The sequence below is a fragment of the Barbus barbus genome (genome assembly GCF_936440315.1).
Source record: "Barbus barbus genome assembly, chromosome: 14".
NCBI classification, from domain to species: domain Eukaryota; kingdom Metazoa; phylum Chordata; class Actinopteri; order Cypriniformes; family Cyprinidae; genus Barbus; species Barbus barbus.
In genome coordinates this window covers 5,230,250-5,243,146 of record NC_136742.1, presented here as the reverse complement: position 1 = coordinate 5,243,146, position 12,897 = coordinate 5,230,250, and the positions used below count along the sequence as shown (strand labels likewise).

General features: G+C 37.0%; 1 pseudogene across 1 annotated transcript in view; it reads right to left on the bottom strand.

Annotated features, from left to right (window-relative positions):
• Positions 1-12,897, bottom strand: part of LOC306879938 (pleckstrin homology domain-containing family G member 3-like) — a 67,592-nt pseudogene that overhangs the window by 2,984 nt on the left and 51,711 nt on the right. Inside the window, exons 8-17 of the transcript XR_013785878.1 lie at positions 10,921-11,052; positions 10,611-10,793; positions 10,332-10,424; positions 7,478-7,564; positions 7,350-7,383; positions 7,154-7,249; positions 7,011-7,055; positions 5,159-5,497; positions 1,875-1,982; positions 126-1,689 (exon numbers count right to left, since the gene is read on the bottom strand). The product of XR_013785878.1 is annotated as a pleckstrin homology domain-containing family G member 3-like (transcript). The remainder of the gene's footprint in view (positions 1-125; positions 1,690-1,874; positions 1,983-5,158; positions 5,498-7,010; positions 7,056-7,153; positions 7,250-7,349; positions 7,384-7,477; positions 7,565-10,331; positions 10,425-10,610; positions 10,794-10,920; positions 11,053-12,897) is intronic.

The following is a 12,897-nucleotide window of genomic DNA, read 5'->3' as shown; positions in this document are numbered from 1 at the left end:
ATCCAATCATATTTCAAATGTTGTGTAATGGAAGTAAAAGTAATAGAAAATGCTGTTTCATACTATTTAACTATTTTTTTGGGGGGGATAAAGATATGAGAATATTAAAATATTATCAATCTTACCTTTGGCCTCTTTCTCTGGCTTTTCTTCCACCACCGAAAGCAGGTTCCTCTTGGCCAACCATGTATCTCCTGACTCCTGACTCCTCTGTCTCAACACAGGTTGTGTGCACTTGATACGTTGACTGAATTTCCTTGCCAGGTGGAAAACTTTGTTTTGGGATGAATCTGCGTCTTCTGCTGACTGAGCTCCTGTCTCTCTCTCATCTTCAGTTTCTGCTCTCAACTGGATAACTCGGGGGGCTAGAGCTCTAAGGGGTCTACCTTCATCCTCCCATTTTCTGGGTATGATGGCATCATTCTCACTGGCTGCACAGTTTTCCTTCTCCTTAAAAGCTAATGGTGTAAAGGACTCCTCTCTGATAGTGCTCAGATCTGAAGCTTCAAACATAATCAGTCCATCGCTGCCTTTCATTTCTGTCTTCCTTCTCTGGTTTGGATCCTTCCTGGAGAGGTTGGGACTGGCCCCTCTAAAATAAGGAATTTCTCTGGGCCTCAGTGCTTTGAGGTCCCCTTGACATCTAGTGACCTCTTTTTCCATATCTTGCCAGACTTTGATCATCTCAGAGGAGGGACGGAAAACCTCTTCCTCATGACTCCGATCTATAGACTGAGGTTTAATGAGACCATCTACATCACAGTCAAACAGGTCTCCATTCTGGTCATGCCTAGAGAAATCTGTGGAAGCGCTGATAACAGGTTGTTCCAGGGTAGCTGGATTTGCATTGGTCTCAGACAGAGCTGATGTAACCAAAAGAGATTCTGTGAGTGAGTTATGAGCTGTAACAGGTCCAGATGTTCTGGTGGTCTTCTCTAAGGCAAGGCCTTTATCTTTAGGAATGCTGTTAAAACGACTAACTGAATTTCTAACAAGCCCACTTGGAATATACGTGAGGCTCTCTCTACGCTTTAGGCTAAATGTAGCATCCTGGTGTTCTGCATTCTCATAGTAGCTCCTAATCTTGTCAATGAGTAGCTGGTCTTGCCTGGAAAGCACTGAATCCCTTCTTCTGTAGATGCTTCGATCCGAATCAAAAAGACTGTCCTCCCCTGATGACCCAATCATGAAGTCTGCTGATGCAAGGGCTTCCTGGGTCAATGGAACTCCATGTGACTCAGAGCAGGTGGTAGCAAGGCGATGTTGGTGCTCATGGGCATCTCCTAGACTTACAGTGCTCCCGGTCCTGCTGGGAAGACATGGAGATACGCAACTGAGGGAGTGCATTTCCTCTGTGCTGACGCTACTACGCCGCGCGTTACACACAAAGTGTTCAGCAATGACACTGGCCTTATCAAGCACAGATGATGGTAGGATGCTAGTGGAGTCTGGTTTCTTTTCTACATCCTCCTCTTCCTCTGAAGAATCACCAGGTGTGTCTTCCTGATGTAACAGAGATGAGGCCTCTTCTTTAGAACCTTTCTGAACATATTTGTCGCCAGTCTCCAGATCTTGTATATCTGGGACCTGTTTGTCCATCTCTTGGGACTCTGGATCACAAAACACATCTGGCTTCAATTGCTCAGTGGAACCCCAGTAAGAGGTCATTTCCAGGTTTTGAGATTTGTCCTTGAGAGTGTAAGAAGGGGAAATCAAGATCAAGCTAAAAACCTCATGATACAAAACATATGTCAGGTAACCTGTTACTTACTAAAGAAATTTACAATCAGTAAGTAGAATTTTAATTCCTAGGTGTACTAATACTAATACAATTTTGCTAACATAAATTAAACCCTTTTAATTAAACAACTAACCTGTTCCGAGATATATTTTTCATCCTTGAGATATGCCTCCACCTGTTCAACTGATGGGCCATTTTCTCCTTTGAAATTGTTCTCAGTGTCCCCACACTCCCCTTCCTCCTAACATCAAAACATGTTTTTTTTAGGGATGTTTGACAAAAACAATTAACTTTCAATAAATATTTACAGTGTTATATAAGCAATACAAGTATCAAATAGTAAAACAAATATTCAGACATCCAGATTAAGTTAGAGTCATTAGCAAGCCCAGATGAAACCAGCTTTTTCCATGCTGATTTTGGGAAGAAAATGTGTATTCTTTTATTTATTCATTGTTTGTTTGTTCAACAAAATGAGAAAACAATTTTTACAAAATATTTTACATAATTTTTTTTGCAAATGTGATTTTTTTTAAACCTAATTTTGAACATTAACACAAAAGGTGGAGAATATGTAGAACTTTGTGAATGATGTGAAAATCTGGAGCTTTCTGAATAATTCTGTGCACACAGATTCCATCTGGGCTTGGTCGTTAGTTCAGAACTACTTTCAAAATAACAGATCTTAATAGTTTCAAACAGTTATGTTAATGCAGTGAATAGAACAGCTGCTATTACATGCACATCTTAGTTAACATGTTTGAATTAAAATCACCATTGAACATTTGAAACAATGTTATGTAAACTGGGGTATGATATGGAAAGCGAGTATTCACCATGTCCTAACCAGACACAACGCAATGTAGCGACATGCAATATAATCCATTTTAAAGAGTTTTTGTCCTAACCAGAGTTGGGTATTATTGTAATCTAATTACTTTTCCTGGTAACTCAGTAAAGTAATGAGTTACATTTAAAATGTCAGTAAATTGATTACAGTTACTTATGTCAATAAAATTACGTTACTTAAGTTACAAATGCAGTGTTAAAAAAATGAAAAAAAATGAAGTAAAAATCTTGTTTTGTACGTCACTGTTTTGCACGTTGTTATGCCCTTTAATAAATCACCGGATAATGCGAGCTAAAATAAGAGTCCTACAACATTTAGATGCAATGAATGGTTGCATCATATTTCAAAATGTTGCACTCTACATATTTTAGTCTGACATTATAGTTTGGGAAAAGTTCAACAAGTGAATGTGTACAAGTTTATGTCACAGTAACACTAATAAAGTAAAAAATAAATGACTCATCAGAATGAGATCATCCGCTGGATTAAACCATCACAATCAAGGCTTATTCCTCACAGCTTGTCTTCTTCCAAAAATGAAAAGTAGCCAAGCTGAACTTGAACCTTTCTACAGAGGTGAGGTGAACATTTACCTGTTCGCGTGCCTCAAGCTTGGTTTCGCGTGGATGATTATCTTATAGCACGCGATGTGCCTGGGATTGATCAGGGCTCAGACGGGAAAGACTGTACCTCGCGTTGGTTTCATATGGATTATTTTATCAGAGAATATTTGTTTTCGACATGACTATTTAATAATAGACACTTCAAGCTTTCTTTAGATATACTGTATTTCTAATGTAATTTTCGTTCATTTTAGTGACTCGTTTCAGGAAGATATTCACAGATACTGAGAATGCCGAAACCGCACCCTATTTGTTTTCTTTATTTTACAAAACCAAAAAAAAAGAGAAAGAAAAGTTTGGTTGATATTGGGAATGAATCAGGGTATACAAATAATTTTCAGACAATATGAAATTAATGAAAGAACTTTGTAGAACTTTGTAACTTTTTTCTCTTTGTAATGTATTTTTTAGGTTTGATAACTTAAGTAAAGTAAACTTGAAAGCAACTTGAAAGTAAAGTAATTAGTAATCTGATTACTTTTTAAATGCAGTAATCAGTAATGTAATCAAATTACAATTTTAAAGAAGCAATTAGAAATTTGTAGTGGATTACTTTTTTTTTGTAACTTACCCAACACTGATCCTAACCAACGCTATGTTTTGTTTAGCGCTTGCTTATTTTCGTGACTTTGCATTGGAGAGCCACGTACACACACAAATCTCACAGAACCTGAATTACTACTCCTCATGTATATCAAATATTATGACAAATCCCGCAATTCCATATGCAAAGCCACGAAAAGCATGTCTTCTGGTGAAGCCTCACATTAGTTATTATATATGGTACATGTTCTTTAGCTGTACGTTCCTCATTTGCAGTGCGTTATTCAGTAAATATCATAGTGCTTGCAAACAGAGAGAACAGTTCTGACTGTCACATCACACCCCATTTACATGAGTGTGCATAGACATATTGTTTGTCACTAGAATCTTGTCGTATCATGCCTGGTTAGGCATAATGTTGTTGCCAGTGGAGCCTCAAGGAAATGTTTAATGCTGTGGCCAGCGTTTTTCATACATACATACATACATAAACAAATAAATAAATTAGTTAACCTGCAATTATTTCAAGGATCTAGTTCTACTTAATCTATCCCATACATTTTTTTCCTTTGTTGTATTGTCACATTAAATATTTTTGATTTGGACAACATCATTTCTTATCATCATGTTCTTAAAAATGTGAGAATCAACATCTGAACATTCATGTATGTATGGAGGACCAAACCTGCAGAAATTAAAAATAAATATATAATAATTAAATAACAGGAAAATACAGAAATAAATGACTTGATAAAAACAAATATAGTTCATTTGTAATAAAATTTAATCCTGAATTTATTTTTAAATTACTTTTTTCTTTTATGGATTTTGTTTTAAAAAATTTTTACATTTAGTTTTATTATATTTAACTTTTATTTACATATACTTTCATTCATTTTTGCATATATTTATTTATTCATGTGTTTATTTTTTATATGCATTTATTATTTATTCCCACGTGTTTATTTCCATATTTAATTTATTTCTTTTTACAGTACAAGCCAAATTCCTGCTTTTCAATAAAGCTATTATTACTGATTTGAAAGCAAAAAAAACCCTGTAACAATAAAAAAAAAAAAGAGCGAACAGTTATCATTAATGATCATAACCATTGCTAGATGTCAACAAAGTGACATTTAGCAATACAGTGAAAAAATTTATGAAGTACAGTATATGCGTTATGTGTTGAACTGTAACAAGTTTGTTATAATTTGTTTAGTTCTTCTAGCATTGCTGGACGCTCTACAAAGCTAGCTTCTGCTTATGCCGTGTGAGCTGTTAGTGAATTGAGGCATTCTGTGAGAGCACATGCAAAATGGCGGGAGGTTTGGCAGACATGCAGGTCAAGTTGCAGGTTAGGTTGGGGTATGATAGGATCTCTTTGGTGGCAGAGAACCTCACCGTTGTGAAGTCCATGGAAAGCAAAGCTCTGGCTCTATAGTGCCAGCAGGAAATGGCAGCCAACATTGAACTGGCAAAGTCAGCTACCTGGTTGTCCTCCATTAGAATATCGTCAGAGTCACTTCCCTCCCCTTCTGCTTCATCCCCAACCTCTGGCATCAATCTGGCCTTCAGAGATGGCGAGGCATGGATGGGTTCCTCATTATCACTGGGAATCAGGGCTTCAGGAGGGTATTCGTCTTGTGCACCAGGCTTCTCACATAAGCCAAGGGTGCTAACGCTAGCAGTGGCTTGTAAAGGCCACCTGTCAGCGGCCAATGCCCCCTCACTATCAGAATGCTGGGGCATGAAGTCACAAAGATTTCTTCTTAGGAGATATAAGGACATTACCCAAACCAAGAAAAAAAGAATATCTCTTTGGAAAAATAATTTCCTTTTGGGTATAAAGGTGCCCTACTTCTCACAAGCTGTTCTTTGACATCACTCTAAAAACAGAAGCGGATAGTAACGTGCTACATTTGACTCTGATACATTTACTTACGTAACTTTTTATTTTATTTACTTTTTGAAGTAGGTTCAATGATGGGTACATCTTACTCGAGTACTTTAACTTTAAGGCTAATTCACATCAAGATCGATAATGTTCTTTAAGTTCTTTAAAGCAGGGTTCAATTCTGATAGGCCATCACTGTTTTTATCATTCATCAGCTTCAAATAATTCTGAAGGTTATTCCATTGATATCGATCCTCCTTATTGTTATTGTTCCCTATTTTCATAGAATTAGAAAAATTCTTAAAACTACTTTTATAGTTATTGTCCTTGGTGTGAACAAACCTATACATTGGGCAACTGTACTCTCAGTTCCAATATTTTGACACCATTTCTCACACATGCACAGAGAAACATCCTTTATGCCATACATTCATTATCTTGCTTGCTCCTAATCAAATCCTAAGTAACTATTAACTCACTACCCGAGTAGTCTTTTCATTGGAAACTTTCTCTTTTTTACTTTTGCCTATAAACATTACTACTTCTTGAGTGTTTTATTTTATTTGTCAGTATTTGTACTTTTACACACCCTTCTTCAACATTTCAACAGTCTTGTGGGCCACAAAGTAAACAACACATCAAATAAAAAAAACATAATTTGTACACTTCTGCTAGTGTGATTCCTAGCATTCTTTATGTTTTTTTATATACCGTCTTTGTGGTTTTGTATAACTACATCTAACTCAATTGTTTGATGTAATGGCTTCTTACCTTTAGTATTACTGAAGAATTCACCCAGAGATCAGCCAGATAAAAGAAAGAGAATATTAGTAAATTTGAAGCCAACAGTGTTTATAATTTTGTTCCAAACAATTTCAGTGAAATACAGTATGTGGAATACAAAAAAAAAAAAAAAGTGGGGTCCAGGAACATAACATTACTTCTTTTCTTTTATTTTCGTTTAATACCAAATATGCAAGCACATTTGTGACATTAGCCATACTTTGTAGAATTTCTGGCTTTCACTTAAGCACAATATGCTTGGAACATTGTCAAATAATGCTAGATAACATGAATTTTCAGGTTTGATTTTTTTTTTTTTTTTGAGCCACAAGAAAACAAAGCAAAAACAGACATTAAGATATTTTTGGTTAATATTTTCAGTTAAACATTCTGCTTAAATTAAAGTTAAGTTAATAATACAATTTAAATGTCTTACTACACAAGAAAATGCAAAATAGACACGTTTTCACGTCTGACCCCACTATACCATTATTACATGCCAGCAGCTAACACTTATGAACTTTTTATTTGAATATCGGAAAATATCTTTACCTAAAGTTAAAACAGAATGGACACATGGAGATTTACCTTCAGTGTTCTTTAGGATCTCTTTAGATGGTTCTGTTGGAAGATGAAGTAGTAGACCATCTTTGTAAAATTGAAAAAAGTGTCAGTTAAAATAAGATAAGTAAAGAGCAAGACTTAGATTGGGAACCTACCTGACTGTCTCCGGCCTTGTCTAGAGTTAGAAAACTCCTCTGATTGGCATGACACAGAATTTTTTAGCCTCTCAGGGCTGTACCTATACTTTTTGTCTGAAAAAAGTTGTCCGTCAAAACATGACATTTTTTTTTTTCATAATTAAAAAAGAATAATGCTATGAAATTATGTTTATGAGTGGTTAGAAATATTTACAAATAGAATCCATCTCCAAGATTGCTTCCTTTGCCTAAAACAGAAACAGCAAATCCAAATTAATTTTAGATATTTAAAAAAAAAAAAACTAAAATGTTATAATTTTTTTAAATTAATTCATTGCTTACCTTTTGTGGTATCACAGCCTGATGGTTCTCTAGAATGAGCCGTTTAATATGATGAGCCCATAACTTTTTTTCCTCTACCGTCCTAGCCTATTGCAAATAAGATACTGCATTTTTAGAGTTGTATAACATAAAAACAATACGATTTTTTTTTATTATTATTTACTCAAACCCATATGCTATTATTTCTTTCTGTGAAACATATGAGGAACTCCTTTACTTTAAAGAATTTTCATACAAGCGAAAGCTCAAAGTGAGCATGAGCTTTCAAGGTCCAACAAGAACAACATGACATTAGTCTATCCAGCACAATATGTGTGGTTATTTTAAGTCTTCAAAAGCCAAAGGATAGCTTTGTTTTACAAACAGAAAAAATATTTTTTGCACTCCAAATCAAATATGGCATCAATAATGCATATTGAATGTCAACAGCAACAAATATCACTGGATCTGAAATGTCTTTAAACCAAACATTACAATGTTTTATCATTGATCTAAAAGCTGCAGTGAAGGTGGACATTTGATTTATGACAAATACCTTCGAAGAGTCATTTTAGGGCAAGAGCTGCATAAAGATTCTTTAAAGTCCCCCAGCAGTCACTAATTTTATTCCTTAAAACTCATCTTTGATAATCAAAATTACATATTTAATGTTTTTACTATATAAATAACTTATTTATGCCTTAAAATGGCTTGAATAAAACACTATACCGTAAACCAATTTAGTATATGTGGAGCCATGAATATGCACATTAATTTAATCACACCAGCTCAGACTACCTGCTCCATTTTTACTTGGTTAGCTGAAGTAGTAAATGCTACACAAGTGGCAATATTGGATTAATCTGTTGAATAAATTAATTACATCCTAAGAAGAAGAGGAAGAGTGAATTATACAGGGTTGTCTACAAGGTAATAGCAGAATGGTAATAATAATAAAAAAAAATCGTACAGCAATTGTAAAAATAACTGTCATAGTGCTTTGCACAACACAACAATGTAAAACATTATACGTTATATTGTACGTAAGCATAAGGATATTGAAATCTATACCTGAAAGGAAGCCAATGAAAAAGGGGTTATATGGTCACCAACCATGGCCTCTGATGGGATTCTAGCTGCTGAGTTTTGTTTTTTGTTTTGTTTTTACAAATATTGTGGTTTAATAAGGGAGGATTTAGACACACCAACAAGGATAACAACAGTAGTCTCCTAGACGGTCATCGGGACAAGACCACAGGAACCAGATGAGTCCTTTGCACAATCTGATTCTGCTTTAGCCTAGATTTAAACTGATGATTTTGTCTGGCCAGACGAGAATGACACTATTTCCACAAACTATTTCCCCGTCTAAATACTGTAAAGCTGATATAAAGCCACCCAGCTTTATATCAAGCCGATGTAAAGCTGCTTTGACACAATTTGCATTGTTAAAAGTGCTATACAAAAAAATTCAGCAACAGAAAATGACAGCATATGCAGTAAATGTGCATTATTTCTAAAATGAAAGGAGGAGGTCTTAGTGTACAAAAGCTTAAATGACAGGCTGGCATCAAAAAGGACTCCAATATTTTTTTTTGTTTTCTTTTTAACTCAAAGGCTACACCATCAACTGACAAAGCTATAGAGCCAGCATTACGCAGCTGATGGGGAGAGCCAAAAAGCATTTTAACAGAAAATGATCAGGCATCCATATAAAAAGATGAGAAACGTCCACAAATTACCTTGTTTTTGAATGTATATAAATCTGTATATAATAATAATAATAATAATTCGTTACATTTATATAGCGCTTTTCAAGGCACTCAAAGCGCTTTACATAGTAAGGGGGGTGTCTCCTCGTCCACCACCAGTGTGCAGCATCCACCTGGATGATGCGACGGCAGCCATAGTGCGCCAGAACGCCCACCACACACCAGCTTATTGGTGGAGAGGAGACAGTGATGAAGCCAATCAGTAGATATGGGGATGGTTAGGAGGCCATGATGGTCAGAGGCCAATGGGCAAATTTGGCCAGGATGCCGGGGTTACACCCCTACTCTTTTTCGAAGGACATCCTGGGATTTTTTATGACCACAGAGAGTCAGGACCTCGGTTTAACGTCTCATCCGAAGGACGGTGCTTTTTATAGTATAGTGTCCCCATCACTATACTGGAGCGCTAGGACCCACCCAGACCGCAGGGTGAGCACCCCCTGCTGGCCTCACTAACACCTCTTCCAGCAGCAACCTAGTTTTCCCAGGAGGTCTCCCATCCAGGTACTGACCAGGCTCAACCCTGCTTAGCTTCAGTGGGAAACCAGTCTTGGGCTACAGGGTCAAGAGAGCTTAAAATCTGGCCAAGTGGGTTAATTTAAATGGTAAAAAACAAGGGACAAAGAACTGAGTCCTATGGGACACCAGTAAGCACAGGACAGGACCTACACAAACCATGTTCCCGTTCGGAATCTCAGATAGGTACCTCCTAATTATCAACATCCTTGGGTAGAAATGCTTTGCTAATGATATGAAAAGCTTCACAAGTTGACGGGATTGGTTACATGTTTAACAGTAGGAAATGGGTTGTTTCAAACCACATTTTTAAGACTTTAGTAAAGATTTTAGATCTTTAGTACAATGATGTTGCTGCAATGATGTTAACTAATTAATTTGCACATGGCTTGTCTGTAAGCATATTTTAAAAACCAGACAGGCATGTAAACAATGTTAAAAACTTAATTTTCACCACAGGGGTCTTTTAAAGATTTCCACTTTTTTTGTAGAAATGGAAAACATGTTGACATAGTTTTTTGCAGAACTATTTCTTTATGAATAAAATATTTGTATTTATGTAAAGGTGGTAATCATTGAAGACACACCTGGACAGAATGAGGTTGTTTGGGATGCTTGTAATGAGTGACACTGAAGCACAGAGAATCCTTGGCACTCTCAATCAACATGAGCGTTGAGCACTGCAGTAAATAAAGAGAAACAAGAGAGAAAACAATGGCAGCATCACCAAACAAGAGGCATTACCTCTTATTCACCTCTTAAAATTCATAAGAGATAAAGGCTTCACACTTCATTAGCACTGACTGTTCAGACAATATATGAATGAAAAACAAAGTACTTCTCTCTGAAAACAGATAAAGTCATACCGAGATGTGGGTCTTATAGACGTAATGTTCTCCTCTGCGTTTGGTAATAAGGAGTATGCGGTCAAAGAGAAAGAGCGTACGTTCATTCTTGGCACGATGGACACGAAAGGTGCCCTCGAGAACCAATTCTCCATATGTAGTCAGATCAGGTCCCTTCCAGTTTATGAGCAGAGACTGGACCTCCTGAGATAGATTATGGAGGTACAGAGATCATAAATTGGTTAATATCTTCACTAAACATTGTGAGCAGATAAACAAGAGCAGTGAAACATGCTCATAACACAACTTCTTTGTGTGTTTGCGAGCTCACCTGAAGACGGACTGCATGTTCATGTTTTCTCTTCATGTCGTTTATATACCATGCAACACCAGTCATAGTGTATATGGCCTCCTCCACAACCTCATAACCCTCCTCCTCTGGATCAAAGCGCTTGGCAATCTCCTACAATATAAAGAACATTCATATAAATCCAAAATTGTTTATTGCATAAAAGCAACAAAAATATCACTCATGATATCAACCATGATATTCTTTTAACATTACCTTAAACTGTAGGCCCAACATTATTCACAATTGTTTACATTACAGGCTGAATTTAAAAAGAAATTGTAAATCAATCACAGCAGAAATATGATTTCTTCCCGAGTATCATACTCTATTGCCAAGTGACCAATGGATTTCCAGCAAAATAGTGTAGAGCAGCAGTTCTCAATCTTTTTGATCTTTTCAATTATCCTACAGAAAAGCATTAAAAACTGCTAGATCTGATTACTTTTCGTCTCTTTTAGAAGAAAAAAACATAACCCCAGGTATTTATTCAATACAGTGGCTAAATTAACAAAAAATAAAGTATCAGCAGGTGTTGACATTTCCCAACAGCACAGCAGTAATGACTTTATAACCGGCCGTGTTCTGAGGTCCTGCGCTGATCAGCTCGCTGGTTTGTTCACTTCCATCTTTAATGAGTCCTTTGCTACCTCTGTGGTTCTCACCTCATTCAAAAAATCTGTCATTATCCCTGTGCCAAAGAACAATAAACCCTCTTGCCTGAATGACTATTGCCCAGTTGCCCTCACATTTATAGTCATGAAGGTTTTTGAGAGACTTGTAAAGAGCCACATCTGCTCCTCCATACCTGATACTTTGGACCCTCTTCAGTTTGCCCAAACAGATCTACGGACGATGCCATCTCTCACGTCCTCCACTCTTCCCTCACACACTTAGACAGCAACAATGGGAATTATGTAAGGCTGCTATTCATTGACTATAGCTCAGCTTTCAACACTATAGTCCCCATCAAGCTAGCATCTAAACTCACAGACCTCGGCCTAAACTCCTCACTCTGTGACTGGATTCAAGACTTCCTCACCGGCAGACCTCAAGTGGTGAAAGTTGGCCAGTTCACCTCAAACCCCATCACCCTGAACGTAGGAGCCCCACAGGGCTGTGTCCTGAGTCCCCTGCTCTACTCTCTCTACACGCATGACTGCGTGTCCTCTCACATTCCCACATCTATTGTCAAATTCGCTGATGATACTTTGGTTCTGGGCCTCATCTCCAACAACGATGAGACCGCATACTTGGACGAGGTAGAGAGACTCGCATCATGGTGCCAGGACAACTGTCTCTCTCTGAATGTGAGCAAAACTAAAGAGCTGATCATGGACTTTAGGAAGAGACAACAGCAGCCCTACACTCCTCTGTTAATTACAGACCGATCTCTAATTTCCCTTTTCTGTCAAAGATACTAGAAAATGTAGTATCCTCACAATTATATTCCTTCTTAGAGAAAAATTATATCTGTGAGGATTTCCAGTCAGGATTTAGACTGTTTCATAGTACTAAGACTGCACTCGTTAGAGTTACAAATGACCTGCTCTTATCATCTGATCGTGGTTGCATCTCTCTATTAGTTCTACTGGATCTTAGTGCTGCGTTCAACACTATCGACCACAACATTCTTTTGAATAGACTAGAAAACTTTGTTGGCATTAGTGGAAGTGCATTAGCATGGTTCAAATCATACTTATCTGACCGCCATCAGTTTGTGGCAGTGAATGAAGAGGTATCATATCTATCACAAGTGCAGTATGGAGGACCTCAAGGCTCAGTACTAGGGCCGTTACTTTTCATGCTTTACATGTTACCCTTGGGAAATATCATCAGGAAACACGGTGTTTAGCTTTCACTGTTATGCTGATGATACACAGCTCTATATTTCTTCGCGGCCCGGCGAAACACACCAAATTGAGAAACTAACAGAATGCATAGTCGATATAAAAAACT